This window comes from Fukomys damarensis, unplaced genomic scaffold, assembly GCF_012274545.1.
Source record: "Fukomys damarensis isolate Sample0158 unplaced genomic scaffold, DMR_v1.0_HiC HiC_scaffold_19, whole genome shotgun sequence".
Taxonomy (NCBI): Eukaryota; Metazoa; Chordata; class Mammalia; order Rodentia; family Bathyergidae; genus Fukomys; species Fukomys damarensis.
Window position 1 is genome coordinate 35430985 of NW_022900931.1, and position 11828 is coordinate 35442812.

General features: G+C 46.4%; 1 long non-coding RNA gene across 1 annotated transcript; it reads left to right on the forward strand.

Annotated features, from left to right (window-relative positions):
• The first annotated feature begins 671 nt into the window (after positions 1 to 671).
• On the forward strand, positions 672 to 10008 carry LOC104855787. Its single transcript, XR_778485.1, has 3 exons — positions 672 to 989; positions 1442 to 1546; positions 9977 to 10008. It is a non-coding gene; the product is annotated as an uncharacterized LOC104855787 (long non-coding RNA).
• Positions 10009 to 11828: the final 1820 nt, after the last annotated feature.

An 11828-nucleotide genomic window follows, 5' to 3' on the forward strand; every position in this document is an offset into this window, starting at 1 on the left:
ATAGGACTATTCTTTATTATAATCTCTTCTTATTTAATGAAAGGCAATTTGGCCGGATTAACTGCTAAATTGAGCTTGGCCCAAATCAAGCTCAGCTGATTCATTTTAATGGTTATTGACTGTTGACATTTTTAGCCATATTAAACCAGACTAGTAAGCATTATTGATACAGAAGTCTTTTGATAACAGTTCTAGGCCTGATAACTAAAAATATTCAATGTCGAATCCCACCCTTTACCCACAAAAGGAAAAATTATAGTGTGTACGTCCACACATAACATTCCCTCTTCACTGAAATCCTGTAATTTGTTGTATATGATGACAGCATAAGAATAGATACGGACGTGGTCTAGGCTATGATGACGTTTTAGCAATAAAATATATTAGTGTGGGCTGTACCCTATTTAAGTCAAATTTAAAAGAAAATGTCCCTGCCCTACCTGATAAGCAATAAGTGTTGACTCTATATTTTAAAATTCAGATGCATAGCATTTCATCTCTTATAGCCAAGGCCTTCTTCAGCTGTAAAACATGTGTTCTTTTGGGAGGAGATTTCCAAATCGTTGTCACATATACCTGGAAAGTGCCAGCGCTTCATTGGCTGGGTGGCCGGCTGTGACGGTCACGTGCTCTGTGATGGTCACGTGCTCTCACTTCCCTAACCTCTCATTTTTATTGCTGGCAGGAATGTGGCTGAGCTGTAGCCACAAAGACATCTGTTAGCAATCTGCAGCCTCTGAGCGGCCCCCAGTTTTGTAGGCGTTTCATCTGAAACTCGGGTTCACTCCTGCCTTTCTAACAACTTTTTTTTCTAAAAAATATTTTCTGCCTGTTGCGGAGATCCACATTCTGATGCCCACACCTCGGGTCCACACAGCCGGCTCCAAATCCAGGCCCAGCTACTCACAGCTGCGTGACCTTAGGGACATGAGCTTTCTGGTTTCTGATTTATAAAATGAACTTAATAAGGCCGTCGTGACGTGTACCTGGTACGTGTAATGTCCTGGAACAGAGAAGTAGGCTGGGGCACCCCCACCCCACCCCCAGTTGTGCTGCTGTTTATTGGATCTATTTCGGGCCCTGCTGTTTGCAGAGATTCATTCAGGACAGATTTGGAAATTAGGGCTGGGAGTCCTACTTGTTTCTTTTTCCTGTTGCCAGGAAAAAAAAAAAAAAAAAAAGGATAAGCCCGTTTTAATTTTTATGACTTGTGCAGTTTCCTCTCCACTCAAATATCTGCACAGGCGTACACTGGAAAGACAGCCGCAGGCTGGGCACCGGCTCAGGGAACTTGCAAGACTTGCTTAATGTCTCTGAGCCTTTTTTGAGTTTGTTCATATGTAAACCATAAAGATTAGCATCTACTCTGCGGGATCATTTCAACATGATAAATATACACAAGTGGCTGTGATTTTTACCCTCATGTTGCTTAATCCCCCAGGGATATCAACAACGCCTCAGAGAATGTCCCCACCGGAGAGGGACAGGCTGAGTTTGTGAACCTGCCATGACTCAGCAACGCGGAGAAACAGCATTCCATGGGCAGGTGAGAGTTTACGGGAACAAATATTTCCACAGCATCGCAAGATCCACTGAGTTTTTAAAAAATCGACTCTATGGGTAGGCAGGAAATGTATTTATTTTTAATTGTGTGTGTATGTGTGTGTGTGTGTGTGTGTGTGTGTGTGGTACTGGGGACTGAACTCAAAGCCTTCACACTGAGTTATAGCCCCAGACTTTTTATTTATTTATTTGGTACCAGGGATTGAACTCAGGATCTTCCACTTGCAAGACAGGAGCAGTGCCACTGAGTTACATCCCGGGACCTGTTTTTTATTTTAAGGTCTTACTGAGTTGCTAAATTGCCCAGGCTCACTCAGGAGACATTGGGGAAGGCTCCTTTTCTGGACAGTTCCAGATCCGGCCTTGACTTTGTCTCCCCCGACCCTGCCCACTTGGGAGAGCGCTGGGATCAGAGGAGGTTTCCCACCTGGGCCAGGCTCCTCCAGAAGAGCGTTTGCCACTCTTCCCGTCACCCCAGGAAAACCAGTTCTGAGTCCATGCACTGTCCGCTTAGTGTCCAGCCAGGAAACACGCCACGTCGGTTACGCTTATTTCTGTCATCACTTTCTTCCCACCCTCTACGCTTCCCTCGCTATCCTTGTCCTCTTTGTTTCATTTTTATTTCCTCTTCTCCTGACCAAACCTCCCAACCCTTCAGAGACCCCTGGCTACAGAGACAGCTGCCTGACAAGACGCTTGCAAACCTCACCCGGGACAGGCTGGCTCCTCTCATGGTTTCTTCACAAGCACCAGCACATGGAGGCAAATGCCTGTAATCCCAGCACTCAGGAGGCTGAGGCAGGAGGATCACTGTGTGTTCTAGGGCAGGCTGGGTGATACTGTAAGAGCCTGTCTCAAAACCAAAACCAAAAAAAACACACAAACAAAGGGCGAGGGATTTAGCTCAGTGGTTCCACAGCCTTCTTAGCAAGCTCAAGGTCCGGAGTTCAATCCCCGGGACCCAAACAACAAACAAAAACGACAATAAGAAACAACAACAGCAACAAAAACCCCAGTGCTGTCAGTCAGCCCCCTCCCAGAGGGACACTTTAGGTTTTTCTCTTCCTTCTTGTGCATACCATCACGTATCTAAACAGAGCACTTCCTGTGCACTTCTGATCCTAACAGCTGCTCATTTAACTGTCACACTGCAGCTATTCTCTCCTCTTCCCCAGGGCTAGTCGGCCGTCCACCACGGTGAGGGATACTTGAGATGGCCAACTTAGAAGGAGAAAAGTCTGACAGGCAAGCTGACCGCAGGCCAGGGCGCAGAGAGAGGGACCTGGAGGGCTGGGGCCCTGCCCCTTGGAGGTCACACCCCGAGGCCCAGCCCTCCCGTTAGGCCCCTCCTCTTAAAGGAGCCCCACATCTAAGTAGTGCCTTGAGGTAGCAGGTGTGGACACACAGGCCTTTGGGGGGTGTTTAGGGGCAGGTCCTTGCAGTCACACCCTGAGAGAGGTCTCTGGTACCAGGTAGTGTCTGCACCACAGGGGCCTTTTCAGTACAGCTCACTGTAGCCAGATGTGCTACAATCACGTTTCTGTTTTGTTGGTTTCTTTTTTTTTTTGGTACCAGGGATCGAACTCGGGACCTTCTGCTTGTGAGGCAGGTGCGGCACCACTCAGCTAAATTCTCATACCCATCACATTTCTTTGCTTACACAACTCTTCCATTTTTCCTGGGGTGAAACATCGCTTTTTTTGCCCTCTTTTTTGCTTTTCAATAAACATAATGTCCAGGAAGCCTGGTCCCCTGGTGGCTGTGCTGAGCTGGTGGGCCAGGCCTGGTACAGGTGAGGAGGCCCCGCTCCGTCCCGTGGAGGGGTGGATTCTGGTGCCCCGACCCCGTGATTCAAATTGGAGGGAGGATTCCTCCCCGGAGGCTGCTGTGAAAGAGCCGGCCTGAACCTCCACACACCGCCCAGAGCAAGCGGTTCCCCCAGAGGCTGGATACAGGCCCTGCCTCCTCCCGGACTTCAGCCTCCAGAAGTGTGAGCAAAGTCAGTCTTTCCTGCTCCGAGTGTCCAGCCTCCGGGGCTTGGTTACAGCAACACAAAATAGCCTAAGGCAAGCTTCATCTAAGATGTCACAGACATTTCAGTGTCATTTTCCAAATGGTCAGACAAATTTGCTAATCTCTTTACCCCGTTCCTCCCCCTCCTTAGCCCTGTGCAGTAGAAAATCTCCCTCACAAGCCAGGTGTGGCGGTGTGCACCTGTAACCCCAAGACGGTGGGAGGCTGAGATGGAACGTTGCGCGTTCAAGTCCAGCCTGGGCAACTTAGTATCTTAGTATGACCCTTTCTCAAAATTAAAACAAACAAATTTTAAAGGGCTGGGGATATAGCTCGGTGCAAAAGCCTTGGGTTTAATCACCAACGCCACCCATGTTTTAAACAATCTCCTTCCCAGAGCGCCGCAGCCTCCTCTCTTCCTGCCTTTCACCCTCCACTCTGTCCTTCTTCTCTCCTTTTCTTTTCTTCCTTCCCTGCTGACGCCCCCTGCTCACTGCCTCCTTCCCTTCTTTCTCCTTCCTTATTTCCTCATGTGTCCGATGAAGCTATTTCTGGGTGCAAGAGACAGAAAACCCAGTTTCCCTGTCTGAAGCAATCGGGGAATCCATTATTCCCCAACATGAGCCCCAGGGCACGGCTCTGGGTGGGTCTGTTCAGTGCCCACCTGGCTGTGGGGGTCCCTCTCCCTTTTGGGGTAGGTGCTTAGGGTGGAACGCAGGCCCTCTGCACTGAGCTGCACTCCCGGAAGTTTTGAAGCTGCTCTTACCCTCCCAGAGGACTGGGTCACCCACCACCACCCTTCGTTCTTGCGGCTTCAGTGTGACGTCCCCCTTGAGTTCCCCAGATCAAGGCTGAGGTCCAAATCCCACATCCAGCTACGGCAACACTGGTGAAAGATAAATGATTCTGTTCCTTCACTAGTGACTCATTTTGCAGACTTAGAACTGAATTCCGGCCCCCAGCTGCCCTCCCTTTGTAGCACAGGTGGCTGGAGTGGCCATCCTGAGACAAGTCACTGCCCCGGGGAAGGAGTCTGTGGCGCTGTTCTAATTCCTGAGCTTTCCTGAGAGTCTGGAGATGCGTGGACGAAATGGGGGTGGGCAGGGTGGCTACTTCCATCTGCCTCAGAGACCTCCCTGTCCTTGTCACCCTCTCCGGGGATTTTACCTGTCCTTCCCTCTCTGCTACTCCGCAGCTCTCCCAGGAGCTGCTGAAACATGGGCCCATGGCTGGGATTGCTAACTTCGACACAACTTCACAGGACCAGCTCTCAACACCTTAGTGTGGAGGTCAGCACCAGCTTGCTGTCTTTTATTCAGACAGGTCTTCCTAAGATTCCCAGGCTGGCCTTCAACTTGTCTGTGATCCTCCTGTCTCAGCCTCCCAAGTGCTGGGACTGCAGGTGTGCACCCCCGTGGCCGGCCTCACAGCACTCTGCAATCCCAGCACACAGTAAGTCTCAGCTGGCCTGAACGTGTGGTGATGTCCTGTCTCAACAGCAGCACCCCAAAGAGACCCTGACTCAAAAAGAAAAAAGAAAAAAAAAAAAAAGGAATGGTGCTACAGCTCAGTGCAAAGGTCCCGGGCTCAATCCCCAGCACCCAAACAAACAAAGAGAAAATAAAAACAAGCCAAGACAAAAACCAGAATGATTGTCAGCACGGGCCAAGGATGCCAGTGTGCCCATCGATCCGTCTGCCCCTGGGAGCCCCTCCCTGGTCAGCCAGTGGCTGAAGTCGGTTCCACATACGTGTCCTTGCCCTGACTGTGTCCAGGTGAGGACAGATGGTGCCGGGGCTCGCATCTGTCAACCCGGAGACTTTTCCACCTTTGGCTGCAAAACCGGTAGGCAAGAGCCACACCTCTGCTGTGCTCGGTGACAGCGCAGACCTCTTTCCAAAATGGGATTTGCCTCCTGCCCGGCCAGGTATTCGGTGAGACTCTCACTCCAGTAGCCTGGCCCAGAGTCTGAAAATCGATCTTCTAGGACCATTTCATGCTTTGCTTTTGCCTTTTATATATATTTTTAAGCTTCTGTGTGTCTCTTTGACTGCAAGCAGGGGCTGCTGTCACCTGCCAGCCTGGGCAGGGAGGCCGAGGCAGGCCCAAGCTCGCCCCTGCAGCCCTTCCAGCCCGGGCCACACCCTCTGTCCTCTAATCCCGGGGCAGCTGGCAGCGCCGAGGAGGCTGGCGTCAGCCCTTCGTAACACAAGCCTGAAAATCTTCCCCAGGCTGTGCTTCCTCCTCTTTCATTTTAATGTTTGTTTTTATGAGTACCTGTTTGCCGTACGCAGTGACTACATTCACCCCACTCACCCTGGGCAGTGGCTGCACCCGCCTAACGCATCCCAAGTCTTTTCACGTCCCCTCCTCTCCCTCTCCAGCCTCTTTCCATCTCTTGGCCCCCTTCCCGTTTGCAAAAGATCTATCTCTCCGTTTCCTGCTATCTTTTATTTTACTCTTTCAATGATTTGTACTTCCGGTTTCTCATATGAGCGAAACCGTGCCGTATCCACGTAACTGTGCCCAAGTGTCTGGTTTATTTCACTTCGCGTCGTCTCACGGTGCAGCCAGCGCCTTGTTTCTGTCTATTCACCTGCTTCTCTGATCTCTGAAAATCCCCGTGGACGCGCATCCTTCCCTTGCCCCTCCCTGCCTGAACACAGTGAGCCTTTGCCTGTGTGCTACGTGACAGCAGCCTGCACCCAGAGAAGAGAGATGCACAGAATAATTTAAAAACCCGAGAAGCCAACAACCGAAAACAGGCCTGGGTGCCGGGCGTCAGATCCTCCACACTGGCCCACACCCAGGCCCAAAGGAAGGCTGGAGCTCGGGGTTCTGGGGGTGCCTGGGAGGCCAGAGGTCACGTGCTACAGGGACTGGGGGAGCCAGGCCAGGGGCGAGTCCAGCTCAGGCAACATCTGAAGGTGGTGGCTGTGGAGCTGCTCCTGCGTGGAAGGACACAGGGCTCGGGGCAGGGCAGAGAGGCCGGAGGGCTCGCAGCAGCTCCTGGCACCAAACCCCAGTGCAACAAGGTGTCCCTGAAAAGGGGACAGATCTCCGAAATACTGGCTGGGTGAGTGTGTGCTGGGCACGTGGCAGGCAGGACTTCGAAGGCGCTGCTGAAAACCTCTGCTGTCACCACTCCCCCGGGAAGCAGGGCTCTGCCATCCACTTCTCCGCGGCTCCCCGCCCGAGCTCACAGCTGTGGCTGCTGGGAGAGCAGCGGAAAGTCTCTCAGGCCCTGTAACAGGGGCACGAGCACGCTCGGTCACCCCGATGTGCCACGGTGCTCAAACGCTTGAACCATTTATTGGTGCGAAAAGCCAACGAAACTCAGAGCCGAAACACACGTTACCTGGAAGACATCACAGGCTGTCTGCCACAGTTCGGATCTCCGCTCTCCCTCAGTACCCACGTGTTAAAGGCTTGCGGCCAGGTGGTGCTATTCAGGGGTGGTAGAGCCTTTAAGAGGTGCGACCTCACTGTGCGGCCACTGTGACCTGGCAGAGGGTTGTGGGACGCTGGCCCATCCTCTCTACTCCCGGGCTCCTGTGAGGTGAGGCAGTTTTTCTCTACCACGTGCCCCACCATGATGCTTCTCGCCCCAGGGCCAATCCATTATGGACTGGGCCCTCCACAGCTGTAAGCCAAAAGAACCCTTGCTCTTTATAAACTGATTATTTCAGGTATTTTGTTACAGGTGTGGAAAGCTGATTAACAGGATGCCATAATCATCCATTAGAGATAACTGGAAATTTAGCTGTCCAAGCGGGCAGCCTGTCAGAGGCGGGCCTGATGAGTCGGGGCCAGGACACCCCCCTTTATTAGGAAGGTCCCAGGGATATCTAAGGCTGTCGCAGGCAGTGGAGCAGTGGAGGGCCTGTGCTTCTTGAGCGGCTTCATGCGGGGCATGGTGTTGGCACAGAAACACCCATCCTGTGAGCAGACCCAGGGCCAGGGCTCACCTCGGGTTCCCAGGCCAGAATCCAAGACCTATGTCAGTTCCACTTGCTAGGTAAGGACCACAAAATCACCCCCAATAGTTTACATTTAATTTTTTTCAGAGTCATTTGTTGCTTATGGTTTTTGAATCAATAAATGTGATTGATTTGTAGCACACTTTGTTAACGTATGCCATCTCAGGTTTTAAAATCAATGTGATATTTCAGAAAATAATTCCAGAGCTTTCTCTCTTTTTCAATCTTTTGGAACGATTTACATGGAATTAAACACTAACCTCTCTCTTAATCTTCCCGAGACTAACCTCTCTCTTAATCTTCCCGAGACTTTCCCTGTGAAATCCTGTGGAAAAATCTGGAAGAACTCCAACCTCTCTCTCACGAAAATTAGTCTTCTGATTTTCTTTCCTTTCTGGGAGTTAGTTTTGTCAAATTATATTTTCCAAGAAAATTATGTTTCACCCAAATTTTCAAATTTATTTTCATAAATTTAAGCAAAGTGTTCACTGATTGTTTTAATTTAATAGAGATACTTTTCATTTAATGACCTTTCTGATCCTTCAGACTTATAACCTGCTGCTGGGATTTATGACCTGTCCTTTTTTTTTACAGTTCTATATATCTTGTTTATAAAGCCTCAATGCCCTTTTTTGTATAATACACTTTTATACAGTACTGTTTTGTTTTGGTTTTTTTTTTTTTTTTTTTTTTTGAGACAGGGTCTTACTAGGTAGCTCAGACTGGTCTTGAATTCACTGTGTGGTCCAGGCTGGCCTTGAATTTCAGGCAATCCTCCTGCCTCAGCCTTCCAAGTACTAGGATTACAGATATGCTCCACCACGCCCAACAGAACTGTGATCTTTGTTGGCTGTACTGTGTAGTACAGTACTGTAGTTTTATGTTATATTTTACATTATAGCAGTGTATGCAAGAGTTACGTAAATAAAAGCCAAGTCATCAAGTTGGGGTTTCCTCTGACCATTTCTTTGTTCTAAATATTGTAATGTGCATAGTATATACAGTTCCTCATTTAGGGATCTGTTCAGCTAACGACCTCACTGCAGGAATGGAGCTTAGTCATCAAAGGAGGGGTATAGTTTTGTGGTTATTTTCCTGTTACTGTTTCTCATTTTGTATATTTGCATTTTCTTGTTTCATTTATTGTTAGATTAGTACTTTTCTTTGTCTTTTCAAAGGGCCACCTTATTTACTTCTCTTTTCTATTTTATTAATGAATAAATTAGAAAACTCTGTTTTGCTTTTTACTAATTCATTTTTTCTATTTTCCTGCAGTTTATTTTACTGTTTTTTGTTTTTTGTTTTTTTTTTGGTACTCGGAATTGAACTTGGGACCTTGCGCTTTCGAGGCAGGCGACAGAATCACTGAGCTGAATCCCTGGCCCTTTACTGTTCTTTTTTAAACTAGATGTTTGACTTATCTTTCTTGTCTATTAAACGTTTAGACCTATGAATTTTTATCTTTATGACTTCAATACTATCTCATAGATTCTAATAAGTAGGATTTTTTTAAAGATAAGGTCTTTCTAAGTCAATAAATTGCCCAAACTAGACTTAAACTTGTGATTCTCCTGCCGCTGCCGCCTTCCAGATTGCTGAGATTATAGGTGTGCATGACCATATCAACCCTGAATATTCCATTTTTATATATTCTTGAAAATAAGAGTATGCCCTATATAGCTGATACACAATCTACTATCTCGTATATACATGTATATATCAGGGCTATTGTGTCTAATATAGATTATATGAATACTGTATTATTGCTTTTATTTTTATCTTCTTCATTTGTCATAGACCATAGAGACAGGAATGAAACCAGTAGTTTCTTCTTAATTCTCCTCTTATGTCCTATAATTTCAAGTTTATGAGTGCTGTTCCTTTCTTGTATGGTGCTTAGCTATTTATAAGTATTATTTCATCACTGTGAATCATATCGTTTAACATTATAAGATGCTTTTATTGGTCTTGCTTCATCATATTTTGGGCTCCAATTCCTACTTACCTAAAATTAAAAGCATAACCTCTGATTTCTTTTGCTGAACTTTCCTTCTTTTCTTTCTTTTATTTTCAATATTCTGATTTGTTTTTGTTTTTTTTTTTTTGTATCCTCTGTATGTAGTGTTAGGTTTTGTTTTATGATTTAATCTGAAAATATTTCCCTTTGTACTGGAGTGCTAACCCTATTTGTGTTTGTTGATGTGACTAAGGTATGTTGATTCTTAGGTGTTATTATCATTTAGAGCTAAAATGTACCCCCCAGTTCTCATGGGTGTTGAAGGTGATTGGATTGTGGGGTGCTGTGGCCGACTTGCTGTTAGGAGATAGGGCTTGGTTAGAGGTGGGGTCACCAGGGGCATAATTGGGAAGGGTATATTGTTGTCCTGACTCCTTATTTCACTCTCTGTGCTTCCTGGCAGGCAGCCATGAGTTTCCTCTGCTGTGCCCCCTGCCATCAGGTTTCTGCCTTGGAGCCAGCTCTCACCATGCATGGACTGAACTGTGAGTCAAAACAAACCTCTCCTTTAAGTTACGGGTGTTGGGTATTGTGTCCAGGGATGGGAAAGTACTAAGACAGTTGTGTTATATTGTTTTGTGCTAAATAGTTTTTGTGAACTTATTTTTTATGGGGTTGTGTGGCTTGAGACATGGTCTTGCTAAGTAGCCCAGAGTGGCCTCAACCTTACAGTGTTCCTGCCACGGTCTCCCAAGTACTGAAGTTACAGGCATGAGCCACCACAACTGACTTTATGATTAATTTTTAGAGTTTCTTTCTCTTTTTGCTGCTGAAGATTGAAAGTAGGGCTTTGTGTATACTAAGCACAAGCTCTACCCACCCACCCCTGAGTTTCTTTTTAATGCAATGTAATTATGGGATTACAGATCTGCTCCTTTGCCCTTGCTTTTTAGTTGTTGGGTTTTTGTTTTGTTGTAGTTTTTCTTGTTGTTTTGCAGTAATAAGGGTTAAATACAGGGTGTCCACAGTGAGCTATATCCTGAGACCTTTATATTTATCTAGTTATTATTTTTAGACAGAGTCTCACTGAGTGACTAAATTGTCCAGGCTAGGTTTGAATTTGCAATCCTCCTGCCTTGCCTCCTAGAGTGGGAGGCTACAGTGGGACTAGAGGTACAGAGTGGGACTACAGATGTGTACTACCTTGTCTGGCTTGTTGGTTTGTCTCACTGTATTGCCCAGGCTTGCCACAAACTCCTGAGTTTAAGTAAACCTCCTGCCTTAGCAGGCCAATTCCCAGTTCCTTTGTTTTGTTTTTTTATATGTAGTTCTTCTGATACTTAGAAAGATTAGTATATTTTTAGAAATGTTTGTAATGATAACTTTATTTATTTATTTATTTTGGTACTGGGGATTGAACTCGGTACCTCAGGACCTTGCATTTGGGAAGCAGCAATGAGCTAGATCCCCAGCCCTATAATGATAACTTCATTTAATACCTCTAACTGTCTACTTATTTAGAAAATATCTATTAATTCCTTATGATTAACAATGAGAAAATTATATTTTCTCTTCCTTCATTTTATTACAACCTTATTTTGTACAATAATGAATATGTATTAATTTTTGGTCCTTTAATATGTTTATAGTTTGTAACACTTAGTCTTGGTAGCCAACTTGATTGTCTTGAGATCTACCTAAGGGATTAACAAAGCACATCTCTATTTGTGTCTGGGTGGACCATGGAGGGATGACCTTGGTGAACTTATTCAGTCTCTGGTCTCTTCCTCTCCAATGCTCTTACCCTGTACTCTGCTTTCCATCTGGCATGAAGTGAGCAGCTTTGATCTACCACCTCTTTTCACCATGTTTCTGTCCTGGAGCCAGCCAACCATGGACAGAATCCTCTGAACCTGAGCCAAATTGAACCTCCTCCTCTTTAAGTTTTGTCCATGTAACAGGAAAGCTAGTACAGAAAATTATTACTGAGAATAAGGTCATTGTTGTGATTGCACCTGACAATGTGATTCAGAAACCTTTGGAAATAGTTTGTGGGGGGAGTTTAGGAAAGTTTGGAGAAGCAGGCCAGCGAATGCCTAAAACACTATAAGCAGAGCCTGATGGACAATTCTGGTTGGCTGTCAGAAGATCAGAATGCTGATAGAAATGAGGACAGTGAAGGCCAGGCTCAAAAGATTTTAGGACTCTTTTGGGAATTTGATTAGAGGCCCACAAATTTGTCTATATCTTTTTCATATTCTAAGACTTTGTGTGAGGTCACATTTAAAGATGGCTGACAAATTGATATGGTGGAG